Source organism: Lemur catta, chromosome 1 (genome assembly GCF_020740605.2).
Source record: "Lemur catta isolate mLemCat1 chromosome 1, mLemCat1.pri, whole genome shotgun sequence".
Classification (NCBI taxonomy): Eukaryota; Metazoa; Chordata; class Mammalia; order Primates; family Lemuridae; genus Lemur; species Lemur catta.
In genome coordinates, this window is record NC_059128.1 from 130,350,487 (window position 1) to 130,370,806 (window position 20,320).

The following is a 20,320-nucleotide window of genomic DNA, read 5'->3' on the forward strand; positions in this document are numbered from 1 at the left end:
TGAGGGTCGCAAATATTCCAAAAGAGAAATCGATGTATTTTTTCTCACACAGTGTAGACCTTCACTTTATTTACAGCCTTAGGATTTTTAAAACATATTATTTTTTTTCAGCGTATTATGGGGGTACAAAAGTTTAGGTTACGTATATTGCCCTTGCCCCCCACCCCGAGTCAGAGCTTCAAACGAGTCCATCCCCTAGACAGTGCGCATCGCACTCATTATGTATGTATACACCCACCCACCCCCACCCACATCTGCCCGACACCTGATTAATGTTATTCCTAAATGTGCTCTTAGGTGATGATCAGTGAAACCAATTTGATGGTGAGTACGTGTGGTGCTTATTTTTCCATTCTTGGGATACTTCACTTAGAATGGGTTCCAACTCTATCCAAGAAATACAAAAGGTGCTATATCACCATTGTAAAACGTATTATTTTAAAGAACACTTGGTCAATCCTCCTCAAAGCAACCAACTTCATAGAATTTTTACTTCTGAACTATAATTATAATAGGCTTATTACCATTTTAAAATAATAGGATTCTTCTATAGACCCAAAAGCACTTAAAATTTCAAAATGAATCTCCACTTCAAAGGGAAAAGCCATCACTGCTGGAGGGTACTTTTCTGATTTTTTAATTTTTTTCCCCTATATAATTCCTTATTGCACAGTTTTCTCCAAGGAACTTAACTCTTGAACTGTGATTGGCAGTACAATCAGATTAAAGAAGACTCATTTAAAAGATACTGATTTGGGCTCTGTTCACCGTAGTGCTCCATGAAAAATGAAATGACAAGCTGACCTTTTTTCTGAGTTGATTGGATGTTCCATGTTTACTCTGCCTTCTTAGGTCCTTAATGAGACATGTGCTTCCCATGGCTTTGTATACAGTCATGAAGTCAGCCAGGATTCCACTCTGACAGCTCTCTCCCATTACCATCTAGAGAAAATGGCTGTAACTTAGAGTCGTTACACTTTGATCTGTGATTTGATTTCAGGCTATGGACTTCAGTTAACTGCCAGACCTTGGATGGGTCAGATATAAGTACCAAGGTGCCACCTAAATACTAGGCTTTCAGAATTCATTTCCCAACATTATCCTGTTAATGCCAGTACTACTTCATGAAGGGGAAAAGTTAGCTTTATAATGGAATAGATACAAGAGACCACAGACACATGTGTTTTTGCAAATCAGCTTCTAGGAGCTTTGTACAGAGAATTATTCTCAATTTAAATCATTTGGCACATGGGGAAAATTAAGTCAGTTCATATGCTCCCGTGCAACTCATCATGGTTTTAAAATTGTCTTCATTTTAAATAATAGCTCTGCTTTTCGTAAAGCATAGACTAACACAATAAATGTTTTATTAATGTTTTCTCAATTACCATGCAGACCAACTAAGCACAAGATTTTAAATTTCAAAGTAAGGCTTTACTACCAGTTTATATTAGTAACATGAACCGATTTCTCTGGTTTCAAAATATGTGACTTAATTGCAATGAGAGTGGTGAAACTTTGTTCAGATTGAATAAGGAATGTACAAGCCAACTTTTCTTCATTCCTTGCCAATATTTCATACATTTCAATAAGTCAAAGCATTACAATATATTTTATAGTAATCTCAAATTGATAAATACAGAACATCTCTGAACCATGCAATAGTTTTAGCTTTATGTAATATAAAAGATTAGAACTGTTGAAAACTTTAGGCAAAAAAAAAAAACAGTAATCTCAGACAATTTTTTTTCCCTTTTTCCCCCACTCATTCTTTATGTGATGGCAGATCTCAGACAATGTCATCAGAAAGTAAACATTAGAACCAAACAGTGAAACTAGTATAAGCAATATAAAGAAGTGAATAATGATGCCAACCCTATTGGAAATGTTAATCACAGACTTGTCAGCCCGTTGCCTTCTACTATGTGAAACTGCCCAACTCATAGTATTGCCAAAGGGCAGCCCTCTAGAGCTGCAGGGACAGCACCCTGCCCCACCCAAACCGGCAGCCAAAATGTATTCAATTAAGGTATACACTTTTGCCTAGGAATTCCTTTTTTTTTTTTTTAATTTCAACATATTACAGGGATGCAAATGTTTTGGTTACATAAATTGCTTTTGTACCATTTGAGTCAAAGTTATAAGTGTGACCATCCCCCAGATAGTGTGCATTGTACCTGTTGCTTGATTTCCAATGAATGTTATTTCCATATGTGCACATGGGTGTTGATCGATTAGTTCCAATATAATGGTGAGTACATGTGGTGTTTGTTTTTCCATTTTTGTGATACTTAGAAGAATGGTCTCCAGTTCCAGCCAGGTTAATACAAGAGGTGTTAGTTCACCATTTTTTTTTTTATGGCTGAGTAGTACTGCATAGTATACATATAGCACATTTTATTAATCCATTCATGTATTGATGGGCATTTGGGTTGTTTCCATCTCTTTGCAATTGTGAATTGTGTTGCTATAAACATTTGAGTGCAGGTGTCTTTTTAATAGAATGTCTTTCTTTCCTTTGGGTAAATACACAGTAGTGGGATTTATGGATCAAATGGCAGGTCTACTTTTAATTCTTAGAGATATCTCCATACTACTTTCCATAGAGGTTGTACCAGTTTGCAGTCCCACCATCTCTAATCATCAGGGAAATGCAAATCAAAACTGTGATGAGATATCACTTAACTCCAGTGAGAATGGCTTTTATCAAGAAATCCCAAAACAACAAATGTTGGTGTGGATGCAGAGAGATAGGAACACTCATACACTGCTGGCTTAGGAATTTCAGTGAGGAATTCACAGCATCAGCCGTGGAACAGGAGCTGAAAAATGACCACTAATGAGAGTTAAAGTCATGAGGAGTCAAGGCAAGCCCAAATTTTGAGTAAAAAAAAAACACTGTGAGGAAGTAAAAGCTGTGTAATGAAGAGTATACCTGGGAAAGAGAGAGAGTCATCAAAGGGCATCAGGCACAGAGAGTGGAGCTTGCAGGAAGCGTGGCCTAAAAAGACGATGCTTTTTATAGACTTTTTATAGATTGAAGGGTGTGTCGATGGCAGAGCAAGAGAACAAAGATCAAAAACGGTTCCTGACTTTCTGAAGTCTGATTGTCCTGCTTTTCTGAGCTCCCACAAGCATATAGTCTTTAAATACGGTCCTGCCACTTGTGGGGACTTCAGTGATCTCTGTTCTTTTCAAACAAATATCCGGAACTCTAATAAAACAAGGAAAAAATATGATCAACCAAGGAGACCAGAGTAAATGCCAAATGTTAGCACAAACAGAAGTAATATGACATGATAAATCAATATGAGGTCAAGATGAACTATATATACGTGGAGGTTCATAAAACAAAAATGATAACACGTGACAGCTCACGATTTATGAAGTGGGCTGTACTCAATTTTTAGCTTAATGATGTTTATGTTTATTTAATCGACATTGACTTAGTGCCTAGCACACATCAGACACCCTGTTATTCTTGGGGGATACAAAGATCCACCAAATAATCTTTTTCCGCAAGGAACTCATCGTCTAGCAGCAAGAATGAAATATCATCTCTTTAATTGTTTTCTTAAAATTTATTTATTGCTCTTGAATCTGGAGTTATACTGTTATTCTCACATAGGCAGATCGTGTATAGGAATTTGTCTGGGAACTAGTTTCTTATAACCAGCTGTGACATAATGTGGCTATTTACACATAAATTTTGGTGCAAACCTTGGATTTCAGTAAGTAACCTTGGTATATTATCCAGAAATTGATATTTTCTGGTTAAGGTATAAGGATTTGTGTACCAATAAATGATGTTAGAAGGAAAAGATTCTTGTTAGTATTGCTTTTACTGTATAGATTAAAGCCTCTTGATAGAACTGCTATACTCACATCATGACCAAAGAATGTAGGATTTGACTTAAGATTGATAAGCAGTAAGCAGGCTGTGACCATGAACCTACATTGATGTGAAGAGAACTCAAGGAGGTCTCTTCCAGCAGCTCAGACAATTGGATTCCAATGGACAAAGTCAGAGGGGCTCCAGTCTTATATTTTTCCCAGGTGAGGTGATAAAGAAATGAGAAAAGTTTCAGTGCTTAGGGGCTATTGAGAAGAAGGAAAAGAAAATGAAGAATAGATATGATAACTCTTTGTTTCTATTTCAACTCATAAAACATGATTTGTTTAGATCAAAATTTTATTTGTAAAAAAGAAAATGGAGATAGAAAATAGCTAAGATAGCCAAAGATAATCATTCTGGTTTTCAGAACATATTTTGGGTTCATTTTCCCTCTGAAAATACTTTAAAAAAAAATCTCTAGTAAGTTTTGGTTGAGATTGAGGACATCGGAAATCTTATGGATCCTCACTATATATGTTCCTTCATCCCCCCCTTTTTATTTATCAAGGACATTTTAATTGAGTTGGTTGGCCAAATTAATTAAATCTGAAAGGATTTGGCTGTCTTTTTGAAAGCTGTCCCAGAACTGGTAAAACAAATGGTTCTGTTTTTCTTGGAAGAAGTTCAGAGAGCCCCTCCCTCCCTGGCCCCCCTTATTCTCCTTTCTCCCCACCTGCCTCCAGTGTTCACTGTCAGAAATGGCCAGACAATGGCTTTGTGACTATTATTAATAATGACAAGTCATTGTTGATGACTCCCTCTGAGGGGACAGGATACTGTGGTTGGACCCTTGATGACAAAGCCATTGTTTTATTACATTATCCATGCCCTTGTCATCTCTGGGTTATTTTATTGCAGCCTGTTCTACTGGGATGTGTCTTTGAAGTTCACTTGGCAGACGTTTGTGTTATCATTTCAGCCAGCAATTTTTTTGTATATAATATGTCAGAGTATTATATACTGAAATGATAAATATGGTTCTTGCCCTTGAAGAGTTTATAATCCAACAAGGTCAGCATTTAGTTAAATAAACTATCATAAGATATAAGAAGTATTGTGACCTATTGATGGAATTTTGGGCAGCCTGTTAGAAATATTAAGCGTGGTCTAAACTCAATACAGAGTTCTTCAATGTCATCAGTACTTTGTGCTTGATCTAAACAAAACAATTTCCCATCCAAGAGAACCAAATTCTGACAGCCATTTCAAACCATCAGAGCTAGGTTTTTATCCCCTGTATGGCTTAGTAGTCTTTTCAATGGAGTTTATCAATTTGTTCATCATAGTCATCAAAAATTCAGAAAAAAATAAATGTATACATTGCTAATTGGCCTCATTCAAAAGTATGTGTACAGATAGATTGGGTTTGAATAGACCTAGATTCTACTTTGAATTATTGGCACCATGTGTTGGCACTTATCTTCACTTGGAATATGACTTGAGATCCACTGAGAAGAGTAAGAATCATAATAATTAACCATGAGCATTTATTGAGTGCTTACTATGTACAAGGCACTATCCTAAGTGCTTTCACATATACTCATGTGATCCTCATAACCTATGAGCACTATAAAAACCTTTTATTTCATAGGTGAAGAAATTGAGGCATAGAGGGACTGTGCCCAAGATGTCAGAGCCATGATTGAAATCTGATGAGCCTGTTCCTGAAGTCTACTATTTAGTTCATACATTTAAGGCCTCTGCTGGTCATGAAGGCCCCTCTGTGTATATTAGAAAATGGTACGCCCTGAGTGGATAAACTAGAGAAAATATACCCTTGCAGGGAGGATGAAGCCTCTCATGATTACACCTCTGACTCATCCTTTGGCCAAGGTCCTTGTGCAGTGCACGGAATGCGCAACTCTACGTGGCAGCCTTATCTTCACTTCTCTCCTCTACCTATCATTACCTTTACAAAAGTATCAAGTAACTTTCACATGCATGATTTGATTTGATTTTGGCTTCAGCCATATGAAGTAAACGTGAAAGTTGATTATCTTTCTCTTACAAAAGAGAAATCTAAGACTCACCAAGGTTTAAGTATTGATCACACAATAGGTATATCATGAAGACCAAGCAAGATCCCAGGAGCAGGAGAGATCCTCTATATGAACCTCCGTGTTCTTTACTATGCCACGTACTTTACCCATGATTTTTGTTTAATGTTCACAAAAGCCCTGCGGGATAGAGGTCACTAGCACCTGTACATAGGTGAGGGAACAGCTTCCAGAAAGTGAATTGCCTTGCCCTAGTTCCCATACTTTGTAAGCAGAGGTGTCTTTCTGACTCCTGATCTATGCTCCTTCCACCATGCTCACTCCATCTCTATTTGAGCATATCTCATTGTTAGGTGGAGACATGTCCATACAAAATCTCTCTCATTAGCATTGGACAATTGGAGGTTAGGATAAAGCACTGCTTAGGCAGAGAAAATTGCCTAGGGAAGATACACTAGGGAAGACACTGCTTATATTTTTAATAGGTTAGAACACAAAGAAGTAATATGCTTAAGAGTTAAGAACCACTTACTTAGTTAATGAGCACCTACTAATTGAGCAGCTGTTAAATGCCCTATGTGAGAAACAATACTGAAAGTCAAACCGCTTACCTTCAAGGGGTCACAGTGTAATTAGCAAGATAACTAACAGGTCCCCAATGTGAAAACTGCAGCTACTTACTGATCTCCAAGGACCCTTTTCAGTAGTGACTCACTTAATGGATTTGAGGAAGAAATGCTCACAGATTTGGAACACCCACCCCGTTCTCTCCACTGAGTTCTGGGGTGCTGTTTCCCGTTGGGTGTGTCCAGTAATAGCAGACCTTACTTCAGAGACAAGGACTTAGTAGGCAGTTTATTGGGCGGTGAATGGGGGGAGGTTTCTGGGAGACAGGGAAGAAGAAAAAGCCAATATAAAGATATATTATCAAGGTTGTAGGCATAAGGGAAGTAGATCCCACTGAGGCCCCTAGGAAATATATCAGAACCTTCCAGAATTGTCCACTTTAAGGATGGCCAGGGAAGCATTTGTTCACTAGTTCCTTCCCTTATTCAATTAGAGTCATCTCTAAGGGCAGTCATTACCCCACATTTCTGGGCTTGCTGGTGGGCTGAGTGGACATTTGCAAGTCATGAGACCCTGGGGCAGACAGTGGAGGGTCACATGGCTTGGGTTAAGGTAGGACACAGAGAATACTGCAGCTGTGGCTGGAATCAGCGGTGGATTCAGAGGATATGTTTCCAGTCTTTAAAATTCCACTAAAAGGTCAAATAAGATTTGCTGAAATACACTTGATCAGTGGGATAAATCTGGTTGAACACAATAAAATTCAACTCTTTAGTGAAAGCACGTGTACAAAAAGGAAAATACAGAACCACATCAAGGAGTATAAACTTTCCTCCTGTTCTTTCTCCAGAAATTAGGCTCAGAAGGGTTGGCAGATTCTTTGTTGTGAGAGAATATTGACAACAACTGTTTTCTTCCTCCGACCCACTTTTGAAAGCCAGGATGGCTTTGCGGGTATTATTTTTCAGGATGATGAAAATTACTACTTTTGGGAAACTACTGTGTATGAGGCAGTATGCTCAGTTCTAGAGATGAAAAGGGTATGAAAACAAAAAAATATATATATGATGCATTTCTCATCTTTAAGAAAGACTGTTCTTATTGAAGGAATTCAGTGAGAATGGTTGAGCTTTTAGAGATAGTGGGGAGCTAGGGAATACTAAATCACATATGTGTCTACATTTTTACTTATCCAAAGCAAACGTGAGAAATTCAGTGGGAAAGGAATTCACTGGAGGCTCTTTGAGAAATGATGAGCTAAATATATTGGAGATGTAGGTGAACAAGACTAGCAGTCTGCAGCCCCGTGCTCGCCCAGGGCAGTGTTACCCTCCGTCCCTTTCCTAGGTATGTACAGTACTTTTATAGATATGTTACACGTGGTCTCCAGAGATGCCTCTCTCCCATCCCATGAGCCACACACCCAGTGTTCATGCCTTTGTACAGTCCTCTCCCTTCAATCTGGGCTGGCTCCATGACTCTCTTTGGGCAAGTATAACATGGCGGACGTAATGCTGTGTGACTTTCAAGGTTGGGTGAGAAGCTTTGTAGCTCCCCCAAGAGTTTCCTGGAATGCTTGCTCTTGGGATTTTGTCTCTTGAAACCCAGGTGGCATGCTGTGAGAAGCTCAAACCACACAGAGAGGTCCTGAGCTACCAGCTGACAGCATCAACCCAGCCATGTGGAGGGAGCCAGCTTGGATGTCTAACCAAGATGTCCAGCCACGGCTTGGCCAAGCCTTCTAATGAGTCAGCCCCAGTGGCTGTCTGACGATTACCAAATCACAGTCCCCAAGTGAAAACTGCCCAACAGAGCTCAATGAACTCACAGGCCCATGAGATAATAAGTTGTTATTTTAAGCTATGAAGTTTTGGGATAGTTTGTTACACAGCAGTAGATAACTGGCACAAAATTTAATTAGATTATATCTAGATATCTGCAAGATTTTAATTGTGTACATGATTGTTATATGACATTTTAAATCATTTTTTTTACTTACCATAAACTTGATCCTTTCAAATAGCTTTGCAGAATAATATTGCTGCTGATCAGTTTTTTCATCATAACCTTATAGATGAAATTCGTATCGTGCCATGGACACTTTGTGGTTTGGTGATGCCTAGGGGAGTCTTTCTTGGGGCAATATTTTTAAGGGCATAATATGCAATTTGTAAAATTATAAAATATATGGGAATACAGTTTTCAAAATATTTTAAAACCAAGTCTGTGGTATAGGAAGATGTGTACTTCTATTAATATATTAGCCACATTAAATAACAAGGCTATTGGTAGGCATCATTGCTATCATAATGTTGACATACCAATAAACATATTTTTCTAACATTTTATTATGAAAATTTTCAAAGTTGATCTTACAGAGAATACCCATATACTCACTGCCTCGCCTCTCCCATTAACACTTCCTATATTGGCTTTATCACGTATCCAGCCAGCCATCATCAAACAATCTTAATGTTTTTATGGGTGTCAATATAAATTGCAAAGCACATGGCAAATTTCTCCTAAATAATTCCATGTGTGTATCATTAGCTAGAAGATGGACATAAAATTTTAATATATCTGAAACAATTATAATCTGCTAGGGAGACGTCTGTGATTTCTATTGCCGAAGTTATGGGCACTGCCAGTCCCACTGTGGTTTGTTGCTAGTATTCATAATGGAAAGAAATGCTAAATGTCCATCAGAAGTTACTGAAAATAAAGATGTAATTTTTTTCCCATTCAAGTTCATGACCTTACCTGTCATTAGACCCCTTGGGGTCCAAGATCCTCAGGTTAAGGAGGCCAATATGTGAAATGTGCAGTCTATGTTAAAATGTAAGTCAAATATATAAAATATTATAGGTGGGTGTACTTTAAAAATTGAGTCTTAAAAATAAATTCTAGGCCGGGCGTGGTGGCTCACGACTATAATCCTAGCACTCTGGGAGGCCGAGGGAGGTGGATCGTTTGAGCTCAGGAGTTTGAGACCAGCCTGAGCAAGAACGAGACCCCGTCTCTACTAAAAGAAATAGAAAGAAATTATATGGACAACTAAAAATATATACAGAAAAAATTAGCTGGGTATGGTGGTGCATACCTGTAGTCCCAGCTACCCGGGAGGCTGAGGCAGAAGGATCGCTTGAGCCCAGGAGTTTGAGGTTGCTGTGAGCTAGGCTGACACTACGGCACTCACTCTAGCCTGGGCAACAGAATGAGACTCTGTCTCAGAAAAAAATAAAAAATAAAAAATAAAATAAAAATAAATAAATAAATAAATTCTAGTATTTTCACCTTCATGGTGAAATTAAGGAAAGAAGCTTGGAATACTCCAAAGAATCAAAGAAAAAGAAAGAATTATTGATTTGACATCTGTGTTAGCTTTCTAGTGTTTCTATAACAAAACACCAAAAACAACGTGGCTTAAAAATAAAAGTAATATGTTGTCTCACAGTTCTGGAGGCTGGAAGTCCAAAAATGAGGATCTTGTCAGGGCCATGTTCTTGCTGGTGGCTCCTTGGGGGGGAATCTTCCCTTACCTATTCTAGCTGCTGGTGTTTGCTGGCAATATTTGGCATTCCTTGGCTTGTAAATTCTTCACTCCAATCATGTGGCCGTCTTCTCCCTGTGGACATCATCCCCCTTCTGTGTCCAAATTTCATCTTTTTATAAGGACAACAGTCATACTGGGTTAGGGTCCACACTAATGACCTCATTTTGACTTGTAAAGACCTTATTTCCAAATAAAGTCCCATTCTTATCTACTAAGACTTAAGACTTCAGCATATCTTTTTGGGTGTCACAATTCAACCCATAACATCAGACCATTACGAGTCAAAAGAACAAAAATGTAATTGTAGTTTGAAATTAAATCTCTCTAGAAGGACCTGAAATTAAATATGTCTGGAGTGCCATGGTGTGGTCTTTTATACACCAACCCTCTTCTAGGACACTAAGCTTGTGTTCAATATTCTTTCATGACTTTTAAGAACTTTGAAGTATAAAAATACATGTCTAAATAACTAAGCTCTGCCATTCATATTTTAGTCAAAATGCCAGGTTCCAAATTGCTTTAGTCATTTTTAATAGTATTATATTGCTGAAAAATTTAACTGAGAATTATATTCAAAGAACTGTTTTAAATTTCATAACAGCACTATAACTAATTAGTCAACAACAGTTATTGAGCAATCATGAATACTTTATTCCCCTAGCATAAAAAATATAATAAACATGAGCCGTATACTTAGGAGCTTATAGCAGAATGATGCAGATGAGATTTACACACACACAGACACACACATAGACAAACACACAAGGAAACACTAGGTACTCACAGTCAAGCCAGTCTTTCATATCAAAATCCTTTTCATCTCCACTTTAGTATCTGTTATCATTTTGTCCTCTGAATTTGAATCAATTAAAAATTACATTCACAACTGCCATTTTAATTGTAATACTAGGTTTTTCTTTTCTAAAAAATTCAATCCTGATTAATGCTGCCTCTACAAAAATAAAAGTCATTCAAAAATCATTCAAAATCAACCTCATGAGGTTGTTGTCATTTTGAGTAAGATAATAAAGGTAAAACACTCACCAAATAGAATATTTGCAGCAAACAGCAGCTATTATTACTGAGTACAGTTGTCACATGTGTCGCACAAAGTCATCAGTGTCTTAAGTCACCTGCTGGGAGCACTGACATTCACATGGTTACCTGTATAGCCCCACTTTAGTTGTTTTATACTTTATAAAAATTTACTCTAAAATATTTTTTATGAGAAGTCATGGAACATTATTATTTTTAAAATAAGTAGGAATCATAATTCCAAAGAATTCTTAGACACATAAGGGCAACATATGGTTCTTTAAAAATATATATATGAGCAATTCATTTAGAGTAGGTTGAAAGAGACTCAAAGAAAAAAAAATCCAGATGCCATTTGATTTCAAGGAGTCTAAAAAGCATTGCTTTAGCCCAATAGATCTTTTCTGAGAGGCACTTAACATCCCTAAATCTTAATTTTTTTTTTCTTTAAAGTGTTGGATATTAATACCTGCTTCCAAGATTGCTTGAGCTTGAATATATGTACGTTTCTTTGTGCAGTGCCTGGCATGTAATAGATGCTCAAGAAAAGTGACTCCCAGTCCCCTCTGTTGCCTCCCATAATCTCAATCGCTTGGCCAAAGGGGCCAACCTGCTAGGAAAAGAATTTTCAATGAAATGGAAAAATAGTATGCACTTCTTCTACGGTAATTTCACTCTGAGAGAACATTAGAATTTGGATGAAAAACAAAGTAAAAAGTCAAATAGACGGTTCCTTCCTTCTGTTTGGATCTAAGCAGCTTCAAGTGGCCAGGTTTTCTCTCCTTAGCATATTCCTTTCAGTAGAACCTTCCAGAATGCCGCAGTCCGGTGAAAGAGAAGGACAACAGGCTCTGCCCGGTGCATGGTGTTGCTTTGCTGAGGGAGAAGGCAGAGTCCGCCTGTATAAGCCGATTTCATCAACTTACCCTAATCACTACTGATAGTAGCAAAATTTAGCCTGGATCTGCCTCTTTAATCTAGACTGACAGGAGGGGAGAGTAAGGGGACACAAGGGCACAGAACAAAGGGAAGAGAGCCTGCACTGATTCCCAGCCTTGTGCGTCCGTCTGGGGCTTCTAATTTGCTCCCCTTTGGGGCTTCTATTTTTCTTACCTTATAAACAAATGTTACTGGTTGTTAGGATACCAGCCTTTCCCGGAGCACTTTCATCAACAACAGGTGCACCGTGTGTCTCTGAGACTGCAGCGAGAGCGATACCCATGTTGTGCGGCTGCGCAGAAGGTACTCACAGGTACACATTGTACCTGAGACTATGTATTATTTATTGAAACTGAGCTCTGCATTCTCTTTATACTCCGGGCAGCCCTGGTGCCTCCTAAAATGGTTGCCACCAGCAGCTAATCCACAAGGGCTCCTAGATTCTCTTTGCTTTCACTTTTTCTCCTAATAGTCCCCCTGAACTCTAGCTACCGAGCTTCTTCTTAAAGCTTGGGGAGTAATTGGGAACTGCAGTTGAAGAGCTGAGGGAGAACTCGACCGCTGTGACTTTGGACGTTTCCACGTGGATTCAAGTTTGATTTTTTTAAGGGAATACTCCACTCTGGATTTTGTGGCCGTACGGAAGATACACATGGTGCACTTCTGCCTCCCTATACTGCGTGATTATAGGAGTGATCTGTTATGTGTGTGTTCACATGCTTAATACCGAGAAGAAAAATGGGCTCTCTGAAGGTTATCTTCATTGTTACTTATGATAGCTGTGTCTGGCAAACCAGGGAACTTTTTGCATTTGGGTAACAAAGACATTTGGAATATATTCCATTGGATTTTCCATGTTGGTGAGACTGTTGTTGACCGCTTCAGTACTTCATGTTGCCATGCCAAAATCACCTAAGGGCAAAAATGTCTCTTGGGTAAGTAGTCAATGATTTTATCTCTCCTAAAAATATATTTTAAGCAAAAACATATGCTTTAAGAACTTAAAGACATCGAGTGGTTTCATGGTAGTGGGAGTGTTTGGAAAACCTTCAGAAAGCGTTTATCTTAGAAAAGCATATAAATATCTTTATAAGTGTTAGAAATACTTTGGCAAAGTCACAGGGGTGTGCTTGCTAAAATATGTACTATAAGACATGTACACACCAGGTTTGGTTTTCTATTTTTTAAGTGGCTTCACCTTTGCAGACACATATAGAATTTAAAACGTATTCATACGAAGTCAAGGTTATGATTTCAAAGTGTTTGCAACTTCAGAACCATTCGTGTTTAATAAAGATGGTATAGATTGCTTTTGGGGGGAGTGAATTAAATTTCAAGCGTAGAATGTGCAGAGTTTTCATTATTTGGTAATAATGTTGCTATGTTTCTTTTTGTTTCTTAGAAACAAGATAGCATAGATATTTCTGAATTTGACATATCTAAGTAACTTCTGTCAATCAATAATAGTAAAAGTTTAACATTTCAGTAATAATGGCATGTTAATCCTAATCAAATTTGATGCTTCCAGATCCTTTCAAGGTAGTTTCCTACCAAAAATAGAAAACATCACATTGAGCTCAAATAATGAGAACAATCTGTAAACTCTAAAAAAAAAACAAGCGGCTTTAGTTCTCTGCTCTCATGGTAAGTGGGCTTGATACATTAAAATTAATAGGCAAATGGAGTCTCTTCTATTCTCTCCATAAAGTTGTGTGTCTAACTCCAAATTTTTAGCTAGCACCAGCACATGCGAACCCAACCGCACTCATCACAGAATTTATTGTTACATTATGATTATAGTTTTCTTAAGATAACTCAGGAAAAATAAATAATTCCATCTTTCAGGTCAAGAAATAATTTTTACTACTTTAATTTGAAATTCACCAATTAAGTTATTCTTACATTATATGAAATAGCACAATATTTGTCTAAAAAATGGTGATTGTGATTTTTTTTGTTATGGATAGTTACTCTTTAACAGTACTTAGTTAAAAGAGATGTATCTTAGTTTGAAACACAACTCTCAAAATTATTTCTGAAAAATTGATAACATTTTTGAAGTTAATTCATTCTTAAAAATTTATGTTGGCCAGGGATGGGGGCTCACACCTGTAATCCAAGCACTTTGGGAGGTCAAGGCAGGAGGATTACTTGAGGCCAGGAATTCCAGACCAGCCTGGGCAACATAGCAAGACCCCATCTCTACAAAAAAATTAAAAAAATTAACTGGGCACAGTGGCATGCTTGCATAGTCCCAACTACTTGAGGCAAGAGGATCACTTGAGCCCAGGAGTTTGAGGTTGCAGTGAGCTATGATTGTGCCACTGCATTCCAGCCAGTTTTTTTTTTTTTAGTTGATGTTACTGTTGATTCTTCACTCCCTCCTAGTATAACCAAGGGATATAATTCAGAGACCCTTAGCCATAATAGTGAGTTTGTTTCCCTCCCAATTCTAAGGCCCAAATGAGTTTGCTACTTTTTGTCAGCACATAAACACAAAGAAAGGAGTAGTTTCAAAACTGTATCTCCTCCTTCATCTGATTAATCCTCCTAAGAGATTAATTCTCTCAAAGCAGTGCCTGCCTAATGTTGTGTTTCTGCCATGAGGGCATAACTTGAAACATTTTATGGGCTCAGATTCCCATTGGGTTTGGTTTACTTCAGATTCAAATATGCTAACATTTTTTGAAAAGTTCAAGTTGTTGGCTAAAAATTTAGAAGCACTTATTTTAATAGAGTCAGAATACTTCCATTTCCCCAGGTTAAAAATTTCACCATGTATTTATTACAAATGTCTATTGCAAAATGTCTCTGTACCTGGGTTTGTCTAAAGTTTACGAGTTTAATTATGGTTGCATTATAGGGGATACAGTAATTAGGTTGGTGTATGCTAATTGTGCAGTGAACCATTACTCAATGTCAATGAATATTATAAAATTCCCTCATTTTGAATTAAGGGTATACAGAGACACTTTGAAATGTCGACTGTCACTTCGATTTCATCAGTTGTGGTTGTTTTCGGTATTGAATGAGGTTTCGCTGAATTTTTTGGCTGGGTAGAGTGAGACATATCTGGTATTCCTGCTTTTGCCATTGGCTCATTTCCATTTGGACATTTATTTAGACATGAGTTCAGGAGGAGAATAAAATGATTCATCTTGCGTCTATAACCACATAGTAAACTTCACCCTGGGGAGAGAAAGTCTTAGAACTCTTCGCCTTTGGTCCCTCTTGTACATTCCTTAGACATACGTTGCCCCCTATGATAAGTATGAATGCGTCTTGCTGAACACCACAGCCCCGGAGTGAAGCATCACCTGCCTTCTCCTATGAACACATTTTGTCTAATCTGGGCAACTGGTTAAACTGCCGGATAGTTTCCCTGTCTACGTGATGGGAAAGACGATACTATAATAACTACCTATTTCTCTGAGGTGTGCTAAGGATTATCAGGTCATCCAGCTATAAAGCTTCAGCAGTCATTCAACAAACGTTCATTGAGCTCCCCTTCTATAATATTCTAGGCATCAGGGAAATAGCACTGAGTAAGACACCAAGCAAATACATAAGAAGTATATAAGATAGTGAATAGAATGGAACAGGGAAGGGATTAGGAAGTGCCAGGAATTGAGGGATGGTCTTGCTCTCCAAACTGGTTGGTCAAAGCTATTTCAGCAGAGACTTGAAGAAAGTAATAGAGTCAGCCGTGGGGAAATGTAGGAACCGAGCATCCCTGCAAAGGACGTGCCCAGGTCCAGAGGTCCTGAGTGAGGAGCGTGTCCCAAGTATGGGAGGAATGGCAAAAAGGACATTGTGGCTGGACTGCAGTGACATTCTTTCAGTGTCCTTATGTCTCTTGTAGGTATTTGCATATCTTTAGTAACTGCTCCATGGGGGATTCCAAGACACTCCTAAATCCCTCTGTTTAAATCTCCAGAGAATCCTGGTGGGTAGAGACGTCACAGGACAGTACCCGCTGGCACTTGCCAGAAAAGGTTACAGATGGCAGGAGGGAGCAAGTGCCCCTTTCCACAGACTGACACGTTCAGGCTTCACGACCATCTGTCACCCTTAAGAGTTGAGAAGGTTGTTATTTTTGTTTTTTAATGTTATTGAGGAAGTTTTACAAGTGAACATTATGGTGTTTTTGGAGTAACAGAAATTAGAAGAAATTTTAAACTAATATTAAAGATTGTATTTTAAAAAAAGGATTTGGTGGTGAGGATCCAGATTAATACAACACAGTTCTTCAAATAACAATGGATACTTTTTGTTAGAATATAGTTAAGTACACAATATGAAACTTTATTGTAGAATCTCCATATATTCTTTGACTATAAAAAATTCTTCCTGAATATTTATTTTTTGAGACATGATCCTGTGGACACTTGTTCATGACAACTGCGTAGACCATTAAGACTATAGATTTGAGTCTTGCCACACTAACCTACTTTGTTGAAAACTCACTTTGCTATGGAAATACAAAAATAATAGACCACACTTGGGATCCTGCCACTGGGCAAAATCCCTTGCTGTTCTTTTAATTCTCAAGAGCTTAAATCGATCATACTGAACTTTCTGGTATTCCAAATCTGTGCTCCTATGTATAATAATTATTATTAGTGGATGGTATGTTTCATGGGCTGCTTTTTCATTTTTTTTAATGCACCATAAGAAACTAATGCAATTTATTTAAGAAAATAAAGGGAAGCTATAAAGAACATCAATGAGTTACTTACATTCACAAAACAAACAGTGCTAGAGATTAAGAACTCAGAACTTTGGGGTTTGCAATTTCTTGATATTCTTCTAGCAAATACATTAAGTATGTGTGTGCTATTATATTATAAAATAGAGGTTACCAGAAATTGGCTAAAACCCTAATGTGACAATTAAACATACTGAATATAAATAGGATGGGATGCTGACTCTTTTCTGAAGCAGAAAATGTGTCTTCCAGAGACTGGAATCCATCACCTTTCCTTGGTCATTTGAATCTGTGTGTGTGTGTGTTGTTTCCATGTAGATGTCTCTTGCTAATTATCAAGAATCACTATTCTTTTGGATTTTTTTTTTTTACCCTTTCTGTGATCACTGTTTTTGTCTTGACTAAGTTTAAGCCTAACTGAATGGCTTTTAAGTTAGGGCCTTGACTGCGATTTACTTCTTGTTGGTTTTGCTTTATTTGCTATGCAAGTTTCACTGCACTGTCTAGATTACTGGTCTTTCAGACAATAATGGTTTCTGAACATATCCATTTTTATGTTTTTCCTTTTTATGCTCTGAATATATACCGCTGTCATCAGACACATTTTCCTGTCATTTACTCTCCTCTCTTCCCTTGTTGGGATACATTAGAAGGTTTACTAACTGTTCTCAAACACCGATGCAGATTTTAATTTTTTCAACTTCATTCACAATTGGCAGGACATCATAGCGTGTCTTATGATACAGACCAGTTATTTATGCTCAAAGCCACTAAGATTAAAATGTGTTCTTTTAAAAAATAATCAAAGTTCAGACTTACAGGGTACTTGGACATTTAAAAGGGAACGAGTCCTCATTTCCTGTCTCGAAACAAACCCTTTTCCCCGGCTTTCCTCTTTCCCATTTCTGATCTTGGGGACATTATTCTCTCATGCACCAAAATGCAAAGCATTGAATACTAGAATGGGAAAATATGTCCTTTGGAGACAGATTCTGGGTTTAAATCCTGGTTCTGCCACCAGCTGTGTGTGACTTTGGACTAATTATTACCCACTAGGGTTTATTCATCTGTAAAATGAGAATAATAAAACTTTTCCTGTAGGAGTATTTTAAAAAGATATATAAAGTGCTTATCATAGTACTACCATGTACAAGTAAGTTGTTAAAATCTAGTTTGTTCCTTCTGTCTGCCCTTTCTTTTCCAAGCCCACTGCTATACCATTAATTTGGGTACTTATTGTCTCATGTCTCGTAGGCTCTATGGTCATCTCTGTACCAATTACTAACTTCTAAACTTGTCTTCTTCGATTCATTCAGAACACTTCTATTCAATACACTTTCCTAAACCCATATTTTCATCAGTTTCCAAACAGGTCAAAATCCTTTAAAAATTCCTCACCATCCATAGGGAAATGCAACATTCTTGCCCAGCTGAATTCCCTCTGTGGAGAAGACAACAGAGGGTGCCAGGAGAGAGGCCACCTGAGCCAAAGGCTCCTGTGCTGGCTGCCCGCTGCCTTCTCTCCCTTGGGTTTGAGCCCAGGTCTTAGTCTGGAGCAGGGGCTCCCAACCTTTGGTGAGTTGTAGATATACATATTACAATGTAATAATAATAGAAATAAAATGCACAATAAATGTAATGTACTTGAATCATCCCAACCCAACCAACCATCCGTGGAAAAATTGTCTTCCATGAAAACAGTCCCAGGTGCCAAAAGAGTTGGGGACTGTTGGTTTAGATGAACTTTTAGCTGGTGGAATTTCTCTTTTGCAGTTTGCTGTGCTGACATCTCTCGTTCTCATGTCTGAGGTGCAGGGAGACGAGTGTGCATTTGGGATGCACCCGCATCCCATGAAGATGGTTCGTCCTGGGGTGCAGACGCGCTTCCCCTGGGGACTGGCCTCTGGCCTCGGTGTTGCAGAGTCTGAAGACCATGTAGTGAAGGCCAAGGGAATGTGCATAAGGAAGGGTGAGGAAAATCAAATAATCACACGCAAGTCACTAGGTGTCCTGCTGAACTCTTGCTTCTCCTATTTTGAGTGAAGTTAAAAAAATAAAAGAGAGAAAGTGAGCTCAGGCTGGTGCAGGAAAGATGTGTGACGTGTCATCTTAAGATCACTATATCCACACTAAACAGTGAAAGGAACCGTGCAGTGTGTCGTTTCTAGGAGAAGGTATTGATCTGTGTTCATCTTAGATGCCACATTTGACGCTTTTAGGGCCCAGGAATGGGAGGACCAATTGTGATTGTTCTCTAAAATTAAGGTGATACAATTTGCAACATGTTACCAGATCACAAGCTGTTCGAAGGCACCTGGATCCCTGCCCAGTTTGGGGATTTTGTTCCCACTACTGCGGCCTCAGCGCAGGCTGCCTGAGGGTGGCAGCCCTGCTGGGCATCGGCAGCCCTGACCTGGGGGACCGCAGCCCTCACGGGGAAGACAGGCCACGTCCCTGCGAGTCCACTGCATTGTGAGGGCGGAGGGGCGGGGGCGGCCCTCCTTTGTAGGAACAAGGGAAAGCAGAGGGAATAGGATGGGAGGGTTCCTTCTACCCTGAGAAAACTGCTATATGGGGTACAGGGGGACCCCCATTTGAGCTCTTAGATGGAGACCAGTTCGAGGATGCTGCTTGGGAGAAAAGACTGGAGAGATTCCGCAGTGAAAGATTTCAAATCAAGTTACCGAGTAAATGTGAACCTTTTAGCAGGGATTCTTTAAACATTCTCGCAGTGTTTTGATTAGGACATTCAGTCACATGGTCGCTTTAATTGTGATAACAGAGTGTGAGTGGATGACTGTGATGGGAGTAGGAAGAAGTAGAGCCTGGGTAGGGGTGAGATTTTTCTAGAAAAAGCATGCCGCCAGTGCTCAGAAATTCAGTGGACGAGGGGAGTGCGGCTGCATCTGTGGAACACCCTGGCCATAAGCAGGGACGCTTCGACTTTGTGACTTTGGGCAAATTAATTAGTCTCTTTAAGGATCATTTTCTTTACATGAAAAATGGGGATCATTATATTCACCTCACTGGTGGTTGTGAGGATTAATCATAAGCGTGCAAAGAAGATATTTGTTGACGATAAGAGACTTCATAAGAAAGGACCGCTAAGATTTTGCTTAGCCAATCTAGACCTCTTAGTCTGGCCTTCAGGAGTGTCTGACCCTGTTTCCTGCCACTTGCAGAGGCTGAATCTCTACCTCTCTGAGTGCATGTTGTGTATTCTCACCTCTGTGTTTCTGCCGCTACTGCTTGGCTAACAAGTTGACTCCCACAGCCCTGAAATTTCACTGCTGCTACCTCTTCTAAGCCAAGATCAAAGGTCGTGTGAAATAAGAGAGAAATATCCTCACCACGTATACAGCTGTAGCCTTTGTGTAAAGTTGTGTTTATGTTACTCAAACTGACAGAACATATTACAGTATATTTCCAAATTCTAGGTGTTTATCATGCCTTTGCAAATTAACACATTTCAAATGCAAGGAAACTCCACAAAAATGCAGTGAGTTCTGGGAAAAAAATTTAGGTGATATTCAGAATATTCTGGGGAAGGAAAAAAGATAGGATTTCCTAAGGACTGGTGCTAATTCTCAAGAAAATAAGATAGGAGAAAAGAGCAATATTTTAAC

At 38.6% G+C, this 20,320-nt stretch overlaps 1 protein-coding gene across 3 annotated transcripts in view; it reads left to right on the top strand.

Moving 5' to 3' along the window:
- CACNB2 (calcium voltage-gated channel auxiliary subunit beta 2) overlaps window positions 1–20,320 on the top strand; it is a 303,538-nt gene that overhangs the window by 103,766 nt on the left and 179,452 nt on the right. The window lies entirely within an intron of this gene.